This window comes from Geotrypetes seraphini, chromosome 2, assembly GCF_902459505.1.
Source record: "Geotrypetes seraphini chromosome 2, aGeoSer1.1, whole genome shotgun sequence".
NCBI lineage: Eukaryota > Metazoa > Chordata > Amphibia > Gymnophiona > Dermophiidae > Geotrypetes > Geotrypetes seraphini.
Window position 1 is genome coordinate 127,289,693 of NC_047085.1, and position 26,216 is coordinate 127,315,908.

The 26,216-nt window shown below is 44.4% G+C and overlaps 1 protein-coding gene across 3 annotated transcripts in view; it reads left to right on the top strand.

Annotated features, from left to right (window-relative positions):
• NOL4 (nucleolar protein 4) overlaps positions 1-26,216 on the top strand; it is a 664,456-nt gene that overhangs the window by 127,098 nt on the left and 511,142 nt on the right. The window contains exon 2 of one of the 3 annotated variants that reach the window (XM_033934884.1): positions 3,673-3,785. The exons of the other annotated variants lie outside the window; for them this stretch is intronic. The gene's annotated coding sequence lies outside the window, so the exon portion shown is untranslated. The remainder of the gene's footprint in view (positions 1-3,672; positions 3,786-26,216) is intronic. 3 annotated transcript variants of the gene reach the window in all.

Genomic DNA, 26,216 nt, shown 5'->3' on the forward strand with positions numbered 1-26,216 from the left:
ATCCAAGGTTCCTTCCTAAAGTCATCATTGAATTTCATCTCAATCAATCTATTGTACTTCCAGTGGTTTTCCCTAAGCCTCATTCTCATCCTGGAGAGACAGCTCTTCACATCTAGACTGCAAAAGAGCATTGGCTTACTACTTGCAGAAAACTCAGCCACATAGAACTTCTTCTCAACTTTTCATCTCCTTTGATTCTAACAAGTTGGGATGTCCTGTATCCAAGAGAATGATTTCTATATGGTTGGCGGCTTGTATAGCCTTCTGTTATGCTCAGGCTAGGCTCCAACTGGAGAGTAGAGTTACAGCCCACAAAGTCTGAGCTATGGCAGTTTCAGTTGCTTTCTTACGCTCCACTTCTATTGATGAAATCTGTAAAGCTGCTACTTGGTCCTCAGTTCATACATTCACATCACACTAATGTCTGGAATCTTATTCCAGATGGTATGGTCACTTCGGCCAAGCAGTATTACAAAATTTATTTTCCTAATGGCCAACACTCCCTCCATCTTTATTTTCCTAATGGCCAACAGTCCCTCCATCCCATTCTAGTAAGCTAGGGAGTCCCACATGTGAGAATATGCTGTCTGCTTGTCCTGGGATAAAGCACAGTTACTTACAATAACAGGTGTTATCCAGGGATAGCAGGCAGATATTCTCACAATCCACCCACCTCCCCTGGTTGGCTTCTTAGCTTGCTTATGGAACTGAGGAGCCGCAAGCGACGTCAGGCGGGAAGGCACTCGCGCATGCATGGTGTGGGCAGTTCGCAAACTTTCTCAAGTTCTTAAAGTGGCGATGCACTTTTAAAGCTGCCTGTTCCAGGGCTCCGTGGATGATGTCACCTACATGTGAGAATATCTGGCTGCTGTCCCAGGATAACAACTGTTACGGTAAGTAACTGTACTTTCCCATTCTGGATTTGATAGCATTGAGCTGCTATGCAAAGATTCCTTGGTTCCTCAGCAAAAGAAGAGAGTCCAGTTTAGAGGAGATAGATGCATTGCTGCAGCAGTGACTGGAGTCATTCTTGCTCTACGTCTTTCTCTTGTGGGCAGTGATAGGGAGAGTTCTTCACAGAATCCTCCTTCATTATGGTGGATGATATTGATAGCTCTAGATTGGCTACACAGATCATGGCAAGCGGATCTGTTAAGCTACTTGTGGACAAATTGTTTCAGATTCCTCTGCTTCTAGATCTTCTCTCTCAGGGTCCAGTTTACATGGAGAATCCATCCCCTTGTGATCTTATAGCTTGGCTCATAAGAGGTTGCAGCTAAGGAAGAAGGGATATCTGGAAGAAGTGATTACCACTTTGCTGCAGGCCAAGAAGAATTCCATATCTTTGGCTTATGCTCAGGTCTTGAGAGTGCTTGAAGTGTGGTTCTGAGACTATTTTCATCTTCTCAATCTTTACCTCAGATTTTGTCATTTTTCTGCAGGACTGTTTTAACAAGGATCTGGATGACTATAGGTTCAGGTGGCTGCTTTTGCTTGCTGTTGGTGGGGTGTAGCATGTTCATGCTTCGCTGCTTACCCTGATAATGTGCATTTTCTTAAAGTAATCAACTATCTTAAGTCCCCTCTGTGAACTTTATGCCCTGCTTGGAATCTTAATCTGGTCCTTCAGGCTCTTCAGAAGTCTCCATTTGAGCCTTTGAAGAAAGCTACTATCAAGGGTCATATAGAAGACTTTTTCTCATTACAGTTGCTTCAGTTTGTTGCATCTCCGAGTTTCAAGCCTTGTCCTGCAGAGATATCTTTCTTTTGTTCTTGAAAACTGGGGTGACTATTAGAACTGTACCTTCCTTTCTGCCAAAAGTTATCTCAGCCTTTTGCATAAATTAGCCTTTGTTCCCTCTATCATTCAAGAGGGAGTAATGTGTAGAGCTTTCCCCTCCTTGCACCTTCTGGATGTGCGATGGGTTCTGTTATGATATCTGGAAATTTGTTGTTCAGATCTGTTTGTACTATTTGAGACACATAGAAGAGGAATGTGGTCTCTAAAGTGAAAATTGCATTAAGGATCGAGTCCATTTCAGCTACCTATTATCTGTTTAAAATTGTTGCTACAAGTTCTGGTTTTCTGTAGGTTTATGTTCAATATTTGATTGGTTCGTCTTTTCTATGAGGAAGGAGGAGAATTCTGTTAGCATGTTCTGGCCTCTCTGCTTTGTTATCTGAAATACTGACTGATCAGGCTGCTTACTGTTCTATATCAGAGTTCAGTATTTGTCCTCCATCTCCACCTGCTGATAGACAGTCATAACCCACTTGTCTCTGGATTCATCTGCTATGATTCAAGGAAAATAAATTATCAGGTAAAACATAATTTTTCCTTCCATAATGTGTACCTATATTTAAGTGCCTAGAGGACACCTACTGTACATGGTCCATATTCTATAAAGGAAGGTAGTAAGGTAAGTGCCTAATTCTCTGCACAGAATACTAGTGTAACAAGATTAATATGTGTCAATAATTTAGGAACAAGCAAGTATCACTAACTGGTGTAACTGCTTGTTCCTAAATTACCAGGTATTATTTACCAGGATTCAAAAAATGTTTGGATAATTTCTTAAAACAAAAGTCCATAAGCCATTATTAAGATGGACTAGAGGAAATCCACAGCTTATTTCTAGGACATGCAGTATAAAATATGTTTTACTTCTTAGGATCTTTCCAGGTACTTGTAACTTGGGTTGGCCACTGTTGGAAATAGGATACTGGGCTTGATGGACCTGCAGTCTGTCCTAGTATGGCAGGTCTTATGTTCTTATGCTAATCATTTACTCATGTATTTGGCATATAAATGTTAGGGTGGTCTTTATAGAATTACCCCCTAAGGGGGCAATTCTACAACAGGGTGCCTCCATTTAGGTGCCCCAATAATTGGGGAAGAGAGCCTATTCTGGTGTGGTCACTTTGGTGTCCAAATGTATATATAGAATAGTAATGTACATTTGGGCACCCCTATTTATACCTGCCTTAGACTTTGGTATAAATGAGGGTGCTTAAATATAGCAGGCATGCTAGTAATTTACAGTATTCTGTAAGTTGCCTGCTATAATGTCTGTTCTACCTATGGCTCTTCCATGTTCCACTCATGTAAATGCCCCCTTACAAATACATGCTCTGCCATTTGAATGCCTATCTGTAGAATACCACTTAGACCAGGGGTAAGCAATTCCGGTCCTCGAGACCCACAGATAGGCCAGGTTTTCAGGATATCTACAATAAATATGCATAAGATAGATTTGCATTTCAAGGAGGCAATGCATGCAAATTCATCTCATATATATTCATTGTGGATATCCTTAAAATCTGAGCTGCCTGTGGCTCTCGAGGCCTGGAATTGCCTACCCCTGACTTAGACTCCCAAATTATATTTTCATAGGAAAATGTACACATATGTGCCTAAATGTCAGTATTTTGTACATTTACATATACAGTTGGCCCATAAATGTAAGTGACTTGTTATAGAATTTCCCTTTACATTTGTATATCCCTTTGAATACTGACCCATGCCTAGAACAAATCCTCTTAAAATCTATGAATCCCTTGGTATCTACATGTGTAAATAGTGGCATTGTAAAATTGCTATTTACATGTTTTTGCTATTTACACGTGTATATGTCACACAACTGTTCTAAAATGACCTCCTTGATCCTTTAGGTAGAAAGAGAAGCAGTTTCGGTGAGTGCCCTAATATCTTCATGGAAAGTGATACTGATCCTTTAAAAGTGACTTCAGTAAGGCAAAACATATGAAGACAATAAAAAAGGCAGGTATGGAATTTTTGAAATAGGATTTTTTTGTAAGAGTTTGAGAGAATACTTGGTTAGAGATAGAAATTACTAGTTTTACCTTGATACCAAGCGGACTTCTACAGTCTATGTCCCAGAAATGCCAAAGAAAGTCAATGTTCAAGTATTTTATATCACATTCATTATTGGTTTACTAATTGATAATGAGTGCGACTGTTGGGCACATTGAATGGGACCATTCAAGTCTTTATCTGGTATTATTTACTATGTTACTATGAATTCAGGATTTTCACTATTGTAAACCCACTAAACAAGGGGAAAATGTTGAAAATATTACAATATAATCATCTGCTCCAATATACAAGCAACAAAATAGAACAGCATTAGTATATATACCTATGATGTCCACACAGACAAATGAATAAATAATAAATTGTGAATATATTAGAGCCCTCAGTTTTCTGTGCTTTTGTAAAGAACACTGCTCTTTCACTGCAGTGTTTTCTATTGACCCTTCACAAGGAGTATGGTCACGGAAACATCATACAATGAATGCTCAAAACATTTCAGTGCGAAACTGTCCATTAACACTGAAATAAACACAAATATCTGCAAAAATCTCGATTCTGTAATTTGACACAGCAATGGAACATAGTATACATAAAAGAGTTCACAATCAAAAAATACATTATCCCAGGACAAGCAGGCAGCATATTCTCAACATGTGGGTGACGTCATCCACTGAGCCCCGAAGTGGACAGCCTTACAAACAGACTTGCTTGAAGAATTTTCAGAAAGTTTGTGAGTTGCACTGCGCATGTATGAGTGCCTTCCCGTTGAACATAGGTCGCGCGTCTCCTCTGAGGTACCTCAGTTCTCGTTTTTTCTCAGCTTTGCCCCGAATTCAAGTTGTGCCTTCTCGCACCGCGGCTTTTCTTCTTTATTTTTTCTTTTTGTAATTCGCTGTGCGGCGCGCCTCTTAATAAAAAAAAAAGAAGAACTTTACTTTTTTTCGTTGGTTCTCGTCCGGCAGGGCTTGGGCTCAGCCCCTGCCACCAACCCTTGTTTGGCTGCAGCCGTACTTTTTTCTATATCCTGGCTTGTTATGGGATTTAAAAGGTGTAGCCAGAGCAATCGGGCGATTTCACTCACCGACCTGCACCGTTGATGTATTAAGTGCTTGGGACCCGAACATTGCCCTAAGTCGTGCCCACGCTGTGCTACCCTTCAGAAAAGTGCTCTTTGGAGACGTCGTGTCCAGATTCAGCAGCTCTTTGGTCCCATGGAGCCATCTATGGAAAAGGCCTCAACCTCGGTGGCGGCCTCGTCGGCCAAGTCCTTGACCTCCAGCAAGTCGTCCTTGTCGGTGAAGGCCTCATCTGCTGCGCCTCCTAAGGTTTCGTCCTCAGGCAAGTCTGCTCTTCCCTCTGCAGGTATGCTAGCTAAGAAGCCTCCAGCTGAGTCTCAGGCAGTCCAGGCAACGAGTGCTGTCGTGCCAGCCTCTATGAGACCTCCTATGAAGCATGCCTCCAAAAACAGGGAATACTCTTCTTCGAGGTCGTCCTCTGTGGAGCGCACTGTTGCACCTTCTAGACCAGAGTCATTGGTCTCGGTGCCTGTCTTCGAGGACATGCTGCAAGCCATTTTAACCAGGCAGCTCACACCTCTGTTTGATAAGCTTGCCCCTGCCTCGACCCTGCTTTCTGTGAGCCAGTTTGAGCATTCTGTCAAGGTGCAAGGAGCTAAACCTGTTTGGTCTCGACCTTTGTCCTCCAGTGACTCCTCGCCTTGTCCTTCCAGGTCCAGGTCTCTAGCTACTCAACCTGCTCGAGAGGTGGTGCTCAAGCTTCGATCCAGGTCTCATTCAAGGCATTCCTCTTCATCGAGGCACCTGCCTCCAAGGAAGTATATGGAGTTTTCTATACCTCGTTCTTCGAGGCCCCCTCCAAAACCGGGCATAGGTATCGAACCATGAAGCCTTTAACGCCTCGTTCTTCTCCACTTCGAGGCTCATCAAGGTCCCGGACTCCTCTGTCGAGGCATGCCACGAGGGATCCTCGTTCGCCAGTTTCTACGAGACATGAGTCGAGGCATTCAGTCCCTCACACTCCATCATGTCCTCTCAAACATAAGCACTCTCTGACTCCGCATATACCACACAGTGGAGCTTCTTCTGTGACTCTTACGTTGGATACAGACATCCCTTCCCAGTACTCCAGGGAGGCTTCTCCTTCTTATTCTGCAGCACTTCGCTCTCACTCTACTTCTCCTCCTGAGGGTTCTTCATCTGTGAAATCTACATCGTTTTCCAAATTCATATTTGACATGAGTAAGGCTCTTCAAATTGATCTACAATTTGAGTTTAAGTATACTCCTGAGTATTTGGCTGAAATGGAATTGCTCCATCCCCCAAAGGACACTAAGAGACTTCCCATGAACCTGTTTTAAAGCAAACTTTCCTGTGAAATCATGAGACTCCTTATTCTATTCCGGCTATACCCTCCAAAATGGAATCTTGTTACCGTACGGTTCCTTATAAAGGGTTTGAGAAGCCGCGATTGTCTCACCAATCTTTGGTGGTAGAATCATCTCTCAAAAAGTGTAATCCGACCAAAGTCTATGCAGCTTTCCCTCCAGGAAGAGAGGGACGGACAATGGACAAAACTGGATGCCATCTGTGTCAAAATTCCAGGATGGCAAACATGATTTTGAACTACAACTTCATATTCACCTCTTATCTGAAGTACTGCATAAAGACCATGCTCTACTTCTTCTCAGACTTACCTGAGCAGCAGTTGCCTGAGTTTCAACAGCTCCACCATACGTCTGTTTATGCTCCGAGCGACTTATGATGCATTTGAAATTTCATCTCGAGTCACTGCTTTTTCTGTGGCAATGCGACGTCTGGCTTGGTTACAGATTGTGGACATGGATCCTAACTTTCAAGATCGCCTAGCCAATATACCCTGTCAAGGTAATGAACTCTTCGACGAATCCATTGAGGCTGCCACCAAGCATGAGCAGTCATTTGCCTCTTTGATTCGACCTAAGCCTAAGCCTCCAGCTACTAAGCCTTATACGCCACCTCAACATCGTTATCCACAGAAATCTACTCCAGCTTATTCCAGGCCTCCACCCAGGAAACAGCCACAGCAGCAGCGTCAACAAAAAACCCAGACTCCTGCTGTAGCTAAGCCTGCACAGTCTTTTTGACAATCTAAATCTGAGCATAACATCAATCTTCATGCATCAGGTCACCTCCATAATTTTTACCAACAGTGGGAGCAGATTACATCAGATCTCTGGGTTCTTGCCATCATCAGACAGGGTTACTCGCTTCAATTTCTTTTAGAGGGAGATCTGGTGGAATTTGAAGAGTTTCCTTACAATGTGTCGCAACTTCCCCTTCTTCCTCAGGAGGCTCAGGCTCTTCGCCTCCATGCTGTCGAAGAGGTTCCCTTGGCCCAGCGAGGCACGGGTTTTTATTGCCGTTACTTTCTGGTGCCAAAGAAGACGGAGATTTGTGACCTATCCTGGACCTCAGAGCTCTCAACAAATTTCTTGTCAAAGAAAAGTTTTGGATGCTCTCTCTCCCAACCCTGTATCCCCCGATGGATCAAGAAGATTGGTTATGCTCCCTAGATCTCAAAGAGGCTTACACTCATATTCCAATTCATCCAGCCTCTCGCAGATTTCTAAGATTTCGGGTGGGGAATCTTCATCTCCAATACAGAGTCCTCCCTTTTGGGCTGGTATCATCTCCCAGAGTCTTCACAAAATGCCTGGTGGTGGTGGCTGCAGCCCTGTGGACGCAGGGTCTTCAAGTCTTTCCATATCTGGACGACTGGCTCATCAAAGCTTCGTAGCAACAAGGGGTTATTGTAGCAACCCAATGGAATATCTCGTTTCTCCAAAGTCTTGGGTTCGAAATCAACTTTCCAGAGTCCCAGCTATACCCCTCCCAAACTCTAAAGTTTATTGGAGCCGTCCTCGACACTGTTCAACTGAGAGCGTTCCTGCCTCAACAACGTCAAGATGCTCTCATTCACCTTTGTCAACAAGTGTCTTCCCTCACGTCAGTCTCGGCAAGACACATGATGGTTCTTCTCAATCACATGGCCTCTACAGTTCACGTGACTCCTTTTGCCAGACTTAATCTCCGAATTCCTCAGTGGACCCTGGCATCTCAGTGGCAGCAAGCTTGCGACCCACTCTCTCAATACATTACAGTGACTCCTTCGTTGAGACAGTCTCTCCACTGGTGGATGCTCTCTTCCAATCTTTCCAGAGGTTTGTTATTTCACACGCCCCCTCATCAGAAGATTCTCATGACAGATTCCTTGACATACGTTTGGGGGGCTCATCTTGATGGTCTCCTCATACTCAAGATCACTGGTCCAGCGTAGATCATCAATGTCATATCAATCTGTTGAACTCAGCGATTTCTATGCTCAAATCTTTTCAGCATCTTCTCCACGACACAGTAGTCCTCATTCAAATGGACAATCAAGTTGCTATGTATTATGTAAACAAGCAGGGAGGAACAGGATCTCTCCCTCTTTGCCAGGAAGCTCTGAAGCTTTTGAATTGGGCAATCCTTCACAACACCTTCCTGAGAGCTGTCTACATCCAAGGAGAGCAAAACTGATGGACAAATTGAGTTGTCTTCTACAACCTCCCGAATGGACATTCAATTCCTCGCCTCTACATCACGTTTTTGCTCAGTGGGGAACTCCTCAGATATACCTCTTTGCATCACCCCACAACAACAAACTGTCTCAGTTCTGCTGCAGGATATACTCTCCTCACCACCTCGATGCAGATGCTTTGCTTCTGGAATGGGCGAATTAGTTTCTCTATGCGTTCCCTCCATTCCCTCTGATTCTCCATTCTCTTGTCAAACTCAAGCAGGAGCATGCCACCATGATTCTGAGAGCTCGGTGGCCCAGACAACCATGATACTCCCTTCTACTTCAACTCAGCACCAGGGAGCCTCTACTTCTACCAGTATTTCCCTCTCTGCTTACACAGAGTCAGGGGTCTCTGCTTCATCCCAACCTGCAGTCTCTACACCTAACAGCTTGGTACCTCTCAACCTAACTGCCACTCCACAGTTCTCTCAATCTGTACAGGACATTCTAGAGGCTTCCATGAAGCCTTCTACTAGACAGTGTTACCCGCAGAAATGGAATAGATTCTCTGCTTGATGTACTATTTATCACAAGGAGCCGCAATCTACCTCCTTGTCTTCGGTTTTGGACTACCTGCTGCACTTAATTCAATCTGGCCTCAAATCCACATCCATTGCTGCTTGTCATCAGCCTATCGAAGGAAAACCCTGTCTGCTCATCCTATGGTTTCCAGGTTTATGAAAGGACTTTTCAATGTCAAACCACCTCTCAAACCGCCTCCAGTGGTTTGGGATCTCAATGTTGTTCTTGCTCAATTGATGAAGCCTCCTTTCGAACCAATAGATTCGGCTCATCTTAAATATCTCACTTGGAAAGTAGTTTTTCTCATTGCGCTTACTTCTGCTAGATAGGTCAGTGAGCTACAAGCTCTAGTGGCAGATCCACCTTTCACAGTATTCCATCATGACAAGGCGGTCCTCTGTACTCATCCTAAATTCTTACCTAAAGTGGTTTCAGAATTTCATCTCAATCAATCCATTGTACTTCCAGTGTTTTTTCCAAAGCCTCATTCTCATCCTGGAGAAACAGCTCTTCATACTCTGGATTGTAAACATGCTTTGGCTTTCTACTTGCAATGCACTCAACCTCATAGAACTGCTCCTCAACTTTTTATCTCCTTCGATCCGAATAAGTTGGGGCATCCTTTTTCCAAGCGAACCATCTCCAACTGGATGGCTGCTTGCATCTCTTTCTGCTATGCTCAGGCTTTTCTCCCTCTGCAGGGTTGAGTCACGGACCATAGAGTTAGAGCTATGGCAGCGTCTGTAGCTTTCCTCAGATTGACTCCTATTGAGGAAATCTGCAAGGCTGCTACTTGGTCTTGGTTCATACATTCATCTCTCATTATTGTCTGGATACTTTCTCCAGATGGGATTGCCATTTCGGCCAAGCAGTTTTACAACAATTATTCTCCTAATTTACCAACACTCCCACCATCCCATTCTGGTTAGCTTGGAGGTCACACACATAAAAAAACTTTATTGATGCACATTCTGAAAACAAAAAGACATGCTGAATAGTATTAGTAAATAAAGGTATTCAGATAATGGTATGCCATTCAATGCATTCATTCAAGCCCCAAGGTTTTACCACTTGTAATTCAAAAATCCAAAACTATTCCCAGAGTTATAACTGGGTTTGTCTGTCTCTCACAAATTCATCTAAATTTTCTCAATGATGAGCCATCTTAAATCCAAAAATGAATGTCCCATAGTCACACAATGAAGGACCATGGGAGAAGTCAGAGATTTGATATTCAGTCAACTCCTGTGTTCAATCAAATGTGTTTGGATCATTCTGTTGGTATGTCCCACGTAAATCATGGAACAGGGACATATGGTCACATATACCACCCAAGATGAAAATCCATCTTTGCCCATAATTTATAAGATTTCTTGGTAATAGAATTAATCCGTGATGAATAAAATGAAGTCAAAAGGCACATATCACAAGAATTATAAGTTCCATGTTGTCTTTGTCTTGTAGATTGTATTGATGAATAAGTAGAATGTACAATTATATCTGCTATGTTCCTGGGGTGTATGTAAGCTGTACATGGTTTCTCCTGAAAATCCTTATGAACTTGTAAAATGTGACAGTGTTATCTTATACTCCTGGCTATATCAGTGGCTATGTCTGTAAAAGTGAGAACATAGACCATTTTATCCAAGTCTGAAACTTATTGAGGTCATAATAAATCAGGGTTTTGTGTAGAGTGCTCTTAATTAATACATACATCTCAGGGTTATCTTTGGGTAACAAACAGACTGTTTTAAATAAAGGTCTTTAATTTGTTCCTTCCTCCAAATGTAATCCTTTTACAGCACAGCGGAATATTGTGAGATTTATTTGCAGCTTACAGATCAATTTGGTTTTTTTAAATGATCAAACAGCTGAAGTTCCATCTATTTTGAGAGCTTTGTCTTAGTGATCATATGCCCCTGTTCCATGATTTACATGGGACATACCAGCAGAATGATCCAGACACGTTTGATTAAACACAAGGGTTGACTAAATACCAAATCTAATTGTGTGACTATGGGATATTCACTTTCGGATTTAAGATGGCTCATTATTGAGAAAAGTTCAGATGAATTTGTGGGAAATAGACAAACCTGGCTACAACTCCGGAAACAGTTTTGGATTTTTTTAATTACAAGCAGTAAAGCCTTGGGGCTTGAATGAATGCATTGAATGGCATATCATTATCTGAATAGCTTTATTTACTAATACTATTCAGCATGTCTTTTTGTTTTCAGAACGTGCATTAATAAGAATTTTTTTTACAATATCAGAATGGATTTCCATGTCATCACATTCTTTCTTTTTGTGAAGATAGGCCAGGATGGTATTCCCCTCTCCTGATCCACCATTGTGCAGCATGTGATTTTTCTAAGTTTCAGCGGATTCCTGAGGAAGGACTTGAAGTTTCTGAAATAGAGCTCTAACAGACCCGTTTTAACAAATAAGGACTTTTTTCAGATAAATGTATTAATTGTGGACTTATCCGAATATATTTTTTGATTATGAACTCTTCTACATACTGTATGTTCTATTCCTGTGTCAAATTATAGGATTGTATAATCAAGCCTTATGCAGACATTTGATTTTTTGTAGTGTTAATGGATAGTTCCACATTGAATGTGTATTTTTTCATTCTTGAGCACATTCACAGTATGAGAAGCCCATTGATGTTTCCATGACCATACTCTTTGTGGAGGGTCAAAATAAATTCCCAATGAGAGAACAATGATCTTTACAAGGGCACAGAAAATTGAGGGCTCTCATTTATTCACAATTTATTATTTATTCATTTGTCTGTGTGAACTTCACAGATCTATATCCTAACACTATTCTATTTTTTGTTTGTACTAGAGAGTTGCGCGGGGACAGAAATCCCACCCGTCCCCACCCGTCCCCACCAAAGTCTCACCCGTCCCCACCCATCCCCGTGAGGAATCCCACCCGTTCCCACCCGTCCCTGTGAGGAATCCCCTCCGTCCCCACCCGTCCCCGCGAGGAATCCCCTCCGTCCCCACCCGTCCCTATAAACTTCAGAAATAGTTATTTCATTTAATTATGCTACTGAATTAAAGGCTCTGGTAGAAACCCATTTACAAATAAGCAAAAAGACTTTATTAATTTGAAAATATTAATTGGGAAGAATACATACTTTGCAAACGGGTTTCTACCAGAGCCTCTAATGTTTATAAATTTTTATCCACACAACTGGGTGAAGATTCAAACTTAGGGTTTGTTCCCAAAATACATAAATACAGCAACAACTGGTGAAGGAACAAACAATACTTTAAATACCTTTTTAAGCTTCAGTGGCGCTCAGAGTCCAAGATGGAGTAAAAAACCTCAATGTGGGGTACAGAACCCCTAAAGAGCGTTTTTTGTAGAATCTATCATTGCACCATTAAAAGTGAAAAGGTAATGAAAGTGCTTGTTTAAAAAACATTCTTAAATTGTTATGTCCATATAGTGAAATAGTTCTTCAATATGTGAATAAATTCAAAAAACGTGAGTTCATAAAGAACTTATCTTGAATGTTCAATTAGCGTTGACCCGGCGAGGTTCTGATGCGTTTCGCCAACCCTGGCTGCTTCAGAGAACCCGCTAACTTGCTAGTGAACCGCTGCTTAAAATGTATCCTAAAGCAATATAACAAAGACAAAAAATGATACGTTTGTGTAAACGTTAAACATAATGTTACAGCGAAACAGCTAATACTCAAAATCTAGACGCTGTCGGCAGGGTACCTGGTTCAGAGGAACTTCTTTTACATTTCCTGTGACACGGGCGCTCAGCTGAGCACCCGGATTTAAATTACGTCGATGTGTCAATCAACTAATGGAGAAACGCCCACCACTCTACTTCTTTATTTAACCCTGTAGGAGCCACAGTTTGCCAGTGAAATATCCATCTTTGTTCATGTTTCCATAACCAGGCTTGTGCATTACCTCCCCTATCTAGATGAGCCACTTCTAGAACAACAAACCGGAGGTCTTGTAACTGTTATGAAGTCTCGTGCCAATGTTGCACTAGGGGGGCCCCCATATCGCCCCTCCTAATTTTGCTCAAGTGCTCAATAATACGAGTTTTAATATTTCTGGTGGTATGCCCTATGTAAAACATTCTACATGGGCACATGATCATGTATACGACTCTCTGAGTATCGCAATCAGTGTGATATTGAAGAACATGCATCTTGGGTAAACTAGGATGTTTGATGCACGTAGTTTCTAAAGCGTAAGAGCAGATAGTGCAGTGACCACACTTAAAATGGCCTGTAGACTGCACTAAGGTATTAGTTGGAGTGCTGACGAAATGAGAAGACGTCATATAATCACGTAAATTTCTGCCTCTGGAGTAAGCAAACAACGGGGGTTGTTCAAGGCATTTGTGAACCTGTAAAATATGCCAGTGTGCATTGATAATCTTCTTAATGCCAAAAGCTTTGTACGAGTACGGTAGAGTACATACCATGCGGGCTTCTGGATGGTCAGATTTTGGCTGTAACAAATACGTGCGATGGGCATATAGAGCCCGCTTGTAAGCCCTTTTGATTACTCTTTGCGGGTATCCCCGTTCCACAAAGCGTTGCCGCATGTCACCAGCACGGACCTTATACTCCGCTTTATTGCTGCATAATCTCCTCAGCCTCAAAAATTGGCCCACAGGTAAATTATCTCTCAGATGGCGCGGATGATAACTATTGTAATGAAGCAAGTTATTTCTGTCAGTTTGCTTCCGATAAATTGAAGTTTCAAATGAGCCTTGGTGCAAAGAAATTTGAATATCAAGAAATGCAATCTGAGTATAAGATGTGGATGCAGTAAACTGTAAGTGTGGATTGCATGAGTTAAGCCACTGTACAAATTGATGGAACGCTTCCAGGGTATTAGTCCATACTAAAAAAATGTCATCTATGTACCGTTTCCACACATAAATCTCAGGAGAATAAGTAGAGGTGTAAACATATGTTTCTTCAAAATCCGATACATAGAGACAGGCCAGTGACGGGGCCATCGTGGCTCCCATAGCGGTGCCCTGTATATGCAGAAAAAACTCAGTGTCAAACATAAAATAATTCTTACGCTTTAGAAACTACGTGCATCAAACATCCTAGTTTACCCAAGATGCATGTTCTTCAACATCACACTGATTGCGATACTCAGAGAGTCGTATACATGATCATGTGCCCATGTAGAATGTTTTACATAGGGCATACCACCAGAAATATTAAAACTCGCATTATTGAGCACTTGAGCAAAATTAGGAGGGGCGATATGGGGGCCCCCCTAGTGCAACATTGGCACGAGACTTCACACCAGTTACAAGACCTCCGGTTTGTTGTTCTAGAAGTGGCTCATCTAGATAGGGGAGGTAATGCACAAGCCTGGTTATGGAAACATGAACAAAGATGGATATTTCACTGGCAAACTGTGGCTCCTACAGGGTTAAATAAAGAAGTAGAGTGGTGGGCGTTTCTCCATTAGTTGATTGACACATCGACGTAATTTAAATCCGGGTGCTCAGCTGAGCGCCCGTGTCACAGGAAATGTAAAAGAAGTTCCTCTGAACCAGGTACCCTGCCGACAGCGTCTAGATTTTGAGTATTAGCTGTTTCGCTGTAACATTATGTTTAACGTTTACACAAACGCATCATTTTTTGTCTTTGTTATATTGCTTTAGGATACATTTTAAGCAGCGGTTCACTAGCAAGTTAGCGGGTTCTCTGAAGCAGCCAGGGTTGGCGAAACGCGTCAGAACCTCGCCGGGTCAACGCTAATTGAACATTCAAGATAAGTTCTTTATGAACTCACGTTTTTTGAATTTATTCACATATTGAAGAACTATTTCACTATATGGACATAACAATTTAAGAATGTTTTTTAAACAAGCACTTTCATTACCTTTTCACTTTTAATGGTGCAATGATAGATTCTACAAAAAACGCTCTTTAGGGGTTCTGTACCCCACATTGAGGTTTTTTACTCCATCTTGGACTCTGAGCGCCACTGAAGCTTAAAAAGGTATTTAAAGTATTGTTTGTTCCTTCACCAGTTGTTGCTATAAATTTTTATCAACATAACTAATATACTACTTTATCCTGAAGCAAAATAAAAAAAAAGAAATATAATTATTTTCCTACCTTTGTTGCCTGGTTTCTGCTTTCCTCATGTTCTCATTCAATTCCTTCCATCCACTGTCTCTCTTCCTTCTGCATCTTCCATTTGCTCTGTTACTGTGCCTCTCCCTTTCTTCCCCCTTCCAAATTGGTCTGGCACCCATCTTCTTCTCTCCACTCCCCCCATAGTCTGGCATCTGTCTTCTTCCCTGCCAGCGTCTTCTCCCTACTCTCTCTTCCCCATTTCCTTTCAGCGTCCTTCTCCCCCCATCTTCCTCATGTCCTGTCAGCGTCCTTCTCCCCCCTCTGTCTTCCACATGTGCTTTCAATGTCCTTCTCCCCCCTCTGCTTCCCCATGTCCTTTCAGCGTCCTCCCTCTCTGTCTTCCCCATGGCCTTTCAGCGTCCTTCTCCACCCCCCCGTCTTCCCCATGTGCTTTCAGCATCCTTCTCCCCCTCTGTCTTCCACAAGTGCTTTCAGAGTCCTTCCCCCCCGCCCTTCCCATGGCCTTTCAGCGTCCTTCTCCACCCCTTTGTATTCCCCATGTGCTTTCAGCGTCCTTCTCCCTCCTCTGTCTTTAAGTGCTTTCAGAGTCCTTCCCCCCCCTCCCGTCTTCCCCATGGCCTTTCAGCGTCCTTCTCCCCCCTCCTTCTCTACCGCCCCGGGTGCAGCACAGCCGGCCAGGTCCCCTTACTTTTGTGGCACTTCCCCGACTGACCGACAACAGCCCCGGTCCGACAAACCTCCCTGCCCTTAACTGCGAATCTAAATTACCTTATTACAGCTGCTGTAAGAAGATAATTTAGATTCGCGGCTACAGGGCAGGGAGGATTGTCGGACCGGGGCTGTTGTCGGTCGGTCGGGGAAGTGCCACAAAAGTAAGGGGACCTGGCCGGCTGTGCTGCAACCGGGGCGGGGTGTGGCGGGGCGGGGCAGACCGCCCCCCTCCCTTGGTAGCCACTCGAACCACGAGGCTATTCTCTTCATTACCTGCACTGCCTGCAGCACAGAGCCAAACGGAAATCTTCCCCATGTCAGCGCTGACGTCGGAGGGAGGGAGGGCTTTGTTTAAGCCCTCCCTCCCCTCCGACGTCAGCGGTGACGTCGGGAAGACTTCCGTTCGGCTCTGTGCTGCAAGCAGAGAAGGTAGGGAGAAGAAGAGCCGCGCGACTGAGTACATCCAGCCCCGCAGGAACCCCGCAACCCTCGGAGGCGTCCCCACGGGATCCCCGTGACCCTAGGGGCGTCCCCACGGGATCCCCGTGACCCGAAGGGGGAACCCGCGGGATTCCCGTCGTCCCCGTTCAGCTCTCTAGTTTGTACCATACTGGACCAAGGGATTATATTGTAATAGTATAAAAAACAGGAAAGGTTTTTAAAATGTTAAAAAGTATCCATAAAAATAGATGGGATTGTACAAAAATTGCTGTTCTGTGAGCTAGATTCCCTGATGCCTGAGGCTGGAATGAAATTATTTTTAACTCCTAGGACTCTGGGAATTTTGATGATTCCACTCAGGTACTCAGGTGGGTTGGTTCTGCAAGAGTCTTTGATTTTTTATGCAGCATAAATATATTTGTCAAGGTTTTTTTTTGGTGGGGGTGGGGGTATATGAATATCTTTTTTATAACCATTATATTGGGTAACACTTTAACATCTGGAAGTGCAAAAAATACATATTCATGACCACTATTGTTATCAACAGCTACATACTAGATTAACTGATTCCCAGTTATTGATGGTATTCCCCTCTCCTGATCAACCATTGTGCAGCATGTGATTTTTATAAGTTTTAGCGGGTTCCTGAGGAAGGACTTGAAGTTTCTGAAATAGAGCTCTATCAGACCCTTCTTAGCAAATAAGGACTTTCTTCAATATGTTTTCATTGTGGACTTGTCAAAATATATTTTTTGATTATGAACTCTTCTACATATGTTCTATTGCTGTGTCAAATTATAGGATTGCAGAATCAAGACTTATGTAGGCATTTGATTTTTTGCAGTGGTAATGGACAGTTCCACATTGAATGTATATTTTATCCCAGGACAAGCAGGCAGCATATTTTTGACTGATGGGTGACGGCACCGACGGAGCCCCGGTACGGACAATTTTAGAATGATTGCACTCTAAGAACTTGGAAAGTTCTAGTAGGCCGCACCGCGCACGCGCGAGTGCCTTCCCGCCCGACAGAGGTGCGCGGTCCCCAGTTTCTTAGTTTCCGCGGAGCTAAGAAGACGCATGTTTCAACGGCTGTTGAAAACTTTTGTTCTTTTCGCCTTCTCGCTCGCGTAAACTTCGTCGGAAACATTGTTTCCTTCATTTTCTTTTCTTTTCTTTGTTAAAAAAAAAACAAAAAAAACGAATTGTGTTTTCTTTTCGTTTTTTTCGGTTTCGCCCCGGCGGGGCCTGTTGCCACCATCGAGGCCTCGGCCTTCGATTTGGCAGAAGCCGTTTTTACCTTCATGCCCCCTCAACCCGGGTTTAAGAAGTGCCAGCGGTGCGCTCGACCAATTTCACTCACAGACCCGTACAACTGGTGTCTGCAGTGTCTTGGTTCTGACCATCGAGCATCTACCTGCACCCGCTGTGCGACTTTAAAAAAGAGAACTCTTAAAAACCGCCAAATCCAACAGCGGTTATTATTTGGCGCCGAGATGTCTGATTCCGCAGCACCGGCACCGACATCGGCCCCGTCTCAGTCGGCACCTACTTCATCGACACCGCGCGATACTGCGCCGGCGTCGCACCCTGCAGGTAAGCCGGCTAAGAAGCCTTCCCCGTTGGAGCGTCTCAGTAGCAGCGAGTCCAATCCTGCCGGCCTCGAGGCGCCCACGGAAGCGCTCCGCTCCTATCAAGGTGAGCCCCTCGACATCGGGTTCCTCATCCTCGGAGTGTAGAGCGGCACCACAGGTACCGCAGAAGAAAAAGGCGGTACCGGTGCCTTCGCTGGACGAGCGGATTGCTGCTGTCCTGCAAGTGCAACTTAAGGAGCAGTTACAACAACTCCTTCCCGCACTTTTGACACCGAACCTTCCAGTCCCGGTCCGGTCTGAGCCACCGGTACCAACAGTGGAGTGCCCTCTTTTATCGGCATCCACTTTGTCGGTACCGGTCCACACTGCTTCATCGACTTCGATGCCAATTTTAGCTCCGGAACCGAGAGCTCAGCACCAGGCGGTGCAGACTTCGATGCCGATGCAACATGTCACATCTCCCGATACCGTATCTATGAGGTCGGGTAAGTCGGCGCGCAAAACCCGACACCTGGAACCCTCCACTCCGGAATCTCGAGACCGTGGCTCTCATATTAGGGATCCTGATTTGTGGGGCGACTCTGAAGACCCTTTTCTGTCTGAGGGCGAGTGTTCCTCTGACGAAGAGGATCACCTTATTGCAGATCCCTCTTCTAAACAAGATTCCACATCCTTTACCTCTTTCTTAAAAGAGATGTGTGAATCTCTTTCTATTCCCTTGGAGGCTGAGTCTAAGAAATCTAAGGCATTCCTTGATGCTCTGGACTTTGACCAGCCTCCAAGGGAATTTCTCAAACTTCCTCTCCATGACATCTTACGAGAGACTTTTTATAAAAATTTAGAGACTCCCCTGACTGTACCAGGAGCTCCTCGTAAACTGGACTCATTATACAGGGTTATACCCATTCCTGGTTTTGACAAACCTCAGCTCCCGCATGAGTCTCTTTTGGTGGAATCCACACTAAAGAAATCAGCGGGAGCTAGTGTGTATGCCTCAGTCCCTCCTGGCAGAGAAGGAAAGTCAATGGACAAATTTGGCAAACGTTTATATCAAAATGCCATGTTAGCCAATAGGTCAGGAAACTATGCTTTTCATTTTTCATTTTATTTAAAGCACCTCATTCAACACATGGCTGCTTTTGAAAAATACCTCCCTGACCGCAAGAAATCTGCTTTTCATGCCTGCTCTTCCTCTTTTCTCCAGTTACGTAAGTTCCTAGTTCGGTCAATTTATGACACTTTTGAATTGACTTCTAGGGCCACGGCTATGTCTGTTGCCATGCGTCGGTTGGCATGGCTCAGAGTCTCAGAGCTCGATGTAAATCATCAAGACCGCCTAGCGAATGCTCCCTGCTTAGGTGACGAGCTCTTCGGAGAGTCCATGGATTCCACTACACAAAAGCTGTCTGCCCATGAGACTCGGTGGGACACTCTCCTGAAGACTAAGAAAAAGACTCCACCTGCTCGGCCTTTTCGCCAACAATCCGCCTACCAGCGCCGCTATGCTGCCCGACCGGTTCTCCAAAGCATAGCCAGTATTCAACCATCTGCTCTTCTCCCTCGACCCATAGGAGGACGTCTTTCATGTTACATCAGCCGTTGGGAGAACATCACATCGGATCAGTGGGTCCTCAACATCATCCGCCACGGCTACTCTCTCAACTTTCAGACACGTCCTGCACAAAGTCTGCCAAGAGAGTCTGCTTTGAACACCTCTCAGTCTTCTCTCCTTCTTCAGGAGGTTCAATCCCTCCTCCTCCTATACGCCATAGAGGAAGTTCCTCTAGATCAGAAGGGGCAGGGATTCTACTCCCGTTATTTTCTGGTCCCCAAAAAAACAGGGGATCTCAGACCCATCCTAGATCTTTGCGATCTCAACAAATGCTTGGTCAAGGAGAAATTCAAGATGCTTTCTCTGGCAACTCTTTATCCTCTTCTCCATCAAGACGACTGGCTATGCTCCCTCGATCTCAAAGAAGCATACACTCATGTACCCGTCAATCTGGCCTCCAGACAGTACCTCCGCTTCATGATCAATCATTGTCATTATCAATACAAGGTGCTGCCCTTCGGTCTTGCCTCCTCTCCGAGAGTGTTCACCAAATGTCTGATTGTGGTGGCTGCCTTTCTACATTCCCACCACCTTCAGGTGTTTCCTTATTTGGACGATTGGTTAATCAAGGCCAATTCATCTCAAACAGTACTCCTGGCCACCAACCAAACCATCCTGTTTCTACAACTTCTGGGGTTCGAGATCAATCTACCCAAATCTCATCTCATCCCCTCTCAGAGACTTCAATTCATTGGAGCGGTGCTGGACACAGTCCTCATGAGAGCATTCCTGCCGTCCAACCGTCTTCACACTCTTCAATCTCTATGTCAGCAGGTACTTCCTCAACGTTCCATCTCTGCCAAGCAAATGATGATACTCTTGGGTCACATGGCCTCCACAGTCCATGTCACACCCTTCGCACGTCTTCACCTGCACACTCCTCAATGGACCCTAGCTACCCAGTGGTCCCAAGCGACGGATCCTTGCTCACGACACATATCTGTGACATCATCTCTTCGTCAGTCTCTACAATGGTGGTTGATATCCTCAAATCTCTCCAGAGGTCTTCTGTTCCATCTTCCTCCTCATCAACTTGTCATCACCACTGACGCCTCCCCTTATGCCTGGGGAGCTCATTTGAACGAATTCCAAACTCAAGGTCTTTGGACAGCCCAGGAAATGAAACATCACATCAATTTCCTGGAACTCAGAGCGATGTTTTATGCCCTCAAGGCCTTCCAACATCTTCTCTTTCCTCAAGTCCTCCTGTTGTGCACAGACAATCAAGTTGCAATGTACTACATCAACAAGCAGGGTGGGACAGGCTCTCGCCTCTTGTGCCAGCAAGCCCAGAAGATTTGGGCTTGGGCAACAAATCACCAACTATTTCTGAAAGCTATCTACATTCAGGGAGAACAGAATTCCTTAGCGCAGTGCTTTTCAACCTTTTTTGGGCAAAGGCACACTTGTTTCATGAAAAAAATCACGAGGCACACCACCATTAGAAAATGTTAAAAAATTTAACTCTGTGCCTATATTGACTATATATAAAGTAATTCTCTTGAATAGGAATCAAATAAACACAAAGAAAGTATTTTATAATTACTTTATTATGAAATATTAAGTAAACAGAATAGTGAAAAATTATAAAATACTTTATTCAGTGCGAAACCTGGGCCTGTTTGGCTGAACACAAAGCTGATATTCTGGCTGGAATCGAAGAAAGACACACACGTAGCTCTTCGTCAACAGCTCTCAGTCTCTCTCTGTATTTGGTTTTTATAGCATACAAAAATAGACAAATATACCCTCCATCCTTTTTACTAAACCACAATAGAAGTTTTTAGCGCAGGGAGCTGCGCTGAATGCCCAGCGCTGCTCTTGACACTCATAGGCTCCCTGCGCTAAAAACCACTATTGCGGTTTAGTAGAAGGTGACCATATTGTAAAATATAGACAGCAGATATAAATTCAGAACTGTGCATAGTAAGTGAAGGGAAGTTTTCATCTCTGGGAATTTACCCAGTTAACTATTAAGTTATTTGGGCAAATTCCTTTGAAAACTGTGGTAATACTGCCTCCACTTTGCTAAATTTAAAATAAAATCATTTTTCCTACCTTGTCTGGTGATTTCTGGTTGCACTTTCTTCTTCTGACTGTGCATCCAATCTTTCTTCCCTTCTATCAGCCTGTATGCTTTCTCTCCTCCACACCTCATTCCCTCCCCCAACTTTTTCTTCCTCTCTCCCTGACCTTTCTTTCTTTTTTTCTGTTTCTCTTCTTTCCTTCTGTTTCCCTGCCTGCCCCCTTTCTTTCTTTCTCCCTGCCGTTCCCCAAGCCACTGCCACTGCCGCTGCCATCGGGGAACAGGACCCACCAATGGATAACAGGCCCCAAAGCCGACGATGACGCATGCTCTCCCTGACGTCAATTCTGCAATCGGAGAGGAAGTTCTGCCCAGCCAGGCAGCGATTGGCTGGCCCGAACTTCCTCTCCGACTGCAGAATTGACGTCGGGGAGAAGAAGACTTATCGGCTCGATAGATTAGATCGCCAAGACAAAGTGAGTCCTGGGTGACCGACTCACTTTGCCTTGGCGAGCTACTGGCGCCCCTGCCTCGGGCCCCCTGTCAGCTCCGGGCCCCTGAATGCAGGACTGGTAGTACTGCCCTGATGGCGGCCCTGCGGCACACCAGGCAACATCTCGCGGCACACTAGTGTGCCGCGGAACAGCGGTTGAAAAACACTGCCTTAGCGGACAAGCTCAGCAGAATTCTCCAGCCTCACGAGTGGACACTCGATCCTTTAACTCTACAGTCCATCTTCGCTCAATGGGGCACTCCTCAGATAGACCTCTTTGCAGCTCCCCACAATCACCAGCTGCCCCTCTTCTGCTCCAGACTCTACTCTCCTCACCGTCTGGCAGCGGATGCATTTCTCCTCGATTGGTCCAATCTGTTCCTGTACGCTTTCCCTCCTCTGCCTCTCAAGTTAAGAACCTTGTTCAAGCTCAAGAGGGAACGAGCCACCATGATTCTGATTGCTCCACGGTGGCCCAGGCAACATTGGTTCTCCCTTCTACTTCAACTCAGCTCCAGGGAGCCTTTTCTTCTTCCACTGTTTCCTTCTCTGCTTACGCAACATCAGGAGACCCTTCTGCATCCCAACCTTCCGTCTCTGCACCTGACAGCTTGGTTTCTCTCGGGCTGACTTCTCATGGTACTCTTTTGTCTCAGCCCATTCGTTCCATTCTGGATGCCTCCAGAAAACCGGCCACTCTGCAATGTTACCATCAGAAGTGGACACGATTTTCTTCCTGGTGTCTTCTTCATCATCATGATCCCACTTCCCTTGCAGTGGAGACCTTGTTAGATTATCTTCTTTCTTTGTCTGACTCTGGCCTCAAGTCTACTTCCATCAGAGTCCACCTCAGTGCTATTGCTGCTTTTCATGAGCCAGTCCAGGGAAAAATTCTCTCGGCTCATCCCTTGGTGTCCAGATTCATGCGGGGTCTTTTCAATATAAAACCACCTCTCAAAGCCCCTCCTGTGGTCTGGGATCTCAATGTGGTTCTTTCCGCTTTAATGAAGCCTCCATTTGAACCTTTGGCTACCGCTCCTTTCAAGTTTCTTACTTGGAAGGTACTTTTTCTTATTGCTCTTACCTCTGCCAGGAGGGTCAGTGAGCTACATGCACTAGTTGCTGATCCACCGTTTACAGTCTTTCATCATGACAAGGTGGTTCTGCATACACATCCAAAGTTTCTCCCTAAGGTTGTCTCTGAATTCCATCTCAACCAATCCATTGTTCTGCCTGTCTTCTTTCCGAAACCTCACTCTCATTCTGGAGAACAGGCTCTACATACTTTGGACTGTAAGAGGGCTCTAGCTTACTATTTAGAGCGTACTAAGCCCCACAGATCAGCTTCCCAACTCTTTCTGTCCTTTGATCCGAATAAATTGGGACGTCCTGTTTCTAAATGTACGTTGTCTAATTGGCTGGCAGCGTGCATTTCATTCTGTTATGCTCAGACCGGACTGACACTGGAAGGTTCTGTCACGGCCCATAGAGTTCGAGCTATGGCAGCATCTGTAGCTTTCCTCCATTCCACTCCTATTGAGGAAATCTGCAAAGCTGCTACTTGGTCCTCAGTTCATACTTTTACATCTCACTATTGTCTGGATGCTTTCTCCAGACGGGATGGACACTTCGGCCAATCTGTTTTGCAAAATTTGTTTTCCTAATGGCCAACCTTTCCTCCATCCCTCTTTTTGTTAGCTTGGAGGTCACCCATCAGTCAAGAATATGCTGCCTGCTTGTCCTGGGATAAAGCACAGTTACTTACCGTAACAGGTGTTATCCAGGGACAGCAGGCAGATATTCTTGCGTCCCACCCTCCTCCCCGGGTTGGCTTCTTAGCTGGCTTATCCTAACTGGGGACCGCGCGCCTCTGTCGGGCGGGAAGGCACTCGCGCATGCGCGGTGCGGCCTACTAGAACTTTCCAAGTTCTTAGAGTGCAATCACTCTAAAATTGTCCGTACCGGGGCTCCGTCGGTGCCGTCACCCATCAGTCAAGAATATCTGCCTGCTGTCCCTGGATAACACCTGTTACGGTAAGTAACTGTGCTTTTTCACTCTTGAGCACATTCACAGTATGAGAAGCCCAATGATGTTTCCATGACCATACTCCTTTGTGGAGGGTCAATAGAAATTTCCAATGAGAGAACAATGGTTGCCCATGGTATGCTGTTTTCATGCATATATTGATAGAGGTAAATAACGGGTTATCTTTAAGAAACATTTGGCAACATTGCATTGCACATGCGAAAATGTGCCAGAAATGATTACATGGGACCAATCTTCATTTTTCCTTTTTTTTTTAATTGTTTATTTAAAATGAAGCAGAATACAAATATACACAGCAAACATCAGGCAAGAGCAATACAGCGTTGCCTGAAGAGAATACAACTTCATCAATGTTATATTTTATACAGAGAATCCCCCCCACACCTCCCTCAAAGTCATCAGAGGTATATATAGGAACCAAAATCGTAAAGCAACTATAAAACATCAATAGAAGAAACCATAACTCCCAGGCCCCGAGAGTATACTACAAGCCCATCCCCAAACACTACAAAGTTCCCCCGGAGGTGAAGAGACCCTCCTCCACTTCCAAATAGCCCAAATATTCTTGAATTGTTGCCATTTTCACGCCAGGAGTACAGACATCTGATATTGATGGCACACCCCTCCCAAACACTCCATCTGCTGCAAGGAAGGAGCCACCAATTGTTTCCAATGTTGAGCAAGCACCAACCTGGCAGCCACTAAAGCCAATGAAAGCAATTTATCCTGATCATCAGTAAGCCCCTCAACCCGAACCCCCAAAAGTGCCACCTTGGCTTCTTTTTGCAAAGTAATATGTACCATCTTACTAATATAACCCAAAACTTGTTCCCAATATATTCCCAGCACCTTACAATTCCACCACATATGGAAAAAAGTACGCCGAGCACCACATCCCCACCAGCAGGTGGCGGACTAGGAGCAGGATATCTTCTGAAACACCACAGGAGAGAGATGCCATCTAATCATCAATTTCACAGCATTCTCCACTAGTGCCAGTGCATAGGCAATATCTGGATCCTATAAGATAAGTCAGACCAATCATGTTCAGTAAAAACCTGCTGCAAATTGTGCTCTCAAGCTAACATATAGGCTGCCTTGGGGCGAAGAGCCTAGTTAACTAATTTATACAAAATGGAAATACAACCTTGTTTAACTGGGAGACCCAAAAGCTCCTCAAACTGAGAGAGCAAAAAACCCTGAAAACAACTCATCCGATTACTTTGCAGATAATCCTTAACTTGCAAGTAAGGGAAGAGGTCCCCAGAGACTAAGTTCTGGAAACTCTTTAATCCTATCCCCCTCCAGAAATTGCCCAAAACAACACAAACCCAAGCGAGCCCATTTCTGAAAGATACCTTCCCGCCCCCCGCCGACTAGAATGAAAATCAGGGGAATGCTGGAACAGGAGAAAAGTAACCCCTCCCTGTTGCCCCACAAGTTTTACCTTAATCTCCCTCCACACTCTCATTGTGATCTAGTGAAGGGATTCATAATGGACCCGACCTCCCCCCTCTGCAGCCCTACCCATGGTAAATATCACAAAGCCTGAATATCTCTGCATACAGGAGACTCCCCCTGCTCCATTTGCACCTATAATTTTGTAGCATCCACATGCCATTCCACTATAGCTCTAAGTTGGGCTGCCCTATAGTAGGATTCCAGATTAGGCACCCCCATACTCCCGTGGTCTCTTACCCCCCAAATGAATTGAAAAAAACAGCTGTGCCATTTCCTAAAACTATCAGAGAGAATGAAAACAGGTGGAGCATGAAATAAATAAAGCAGACTTGATAACACCATCATACAAAGAGCCTCCATTCTTCCCCCCCAAGACAGATACAGCTTGTCCCACCTGGCCAAATCATTAATAGATGTCACCAGAGGGATATAATTACCGGCATATAACTGGGTCCAATCCGCTCCCAACTGTAAACACTAAATAAGGCCCTTCACCCACCGAAAAGGCAATCTCTGTAGTAGCCCCGGTACCTCCGTGTCTGGGACAGAAAGATTCAATATTTCCATTTTAGCCAGATTTGCTTTGAAACCAGAGAGAGCACCATAGGTGCCCATCTGCTCTTGCAAGTCCAGCAGACAAAATCTTAGGGAGCAGCTCCTCATAAAACAGGCCCTGTTTACAATTGGAACCATATACATTCACAAGGGTCACCGGTAAAACATTAATTTCAC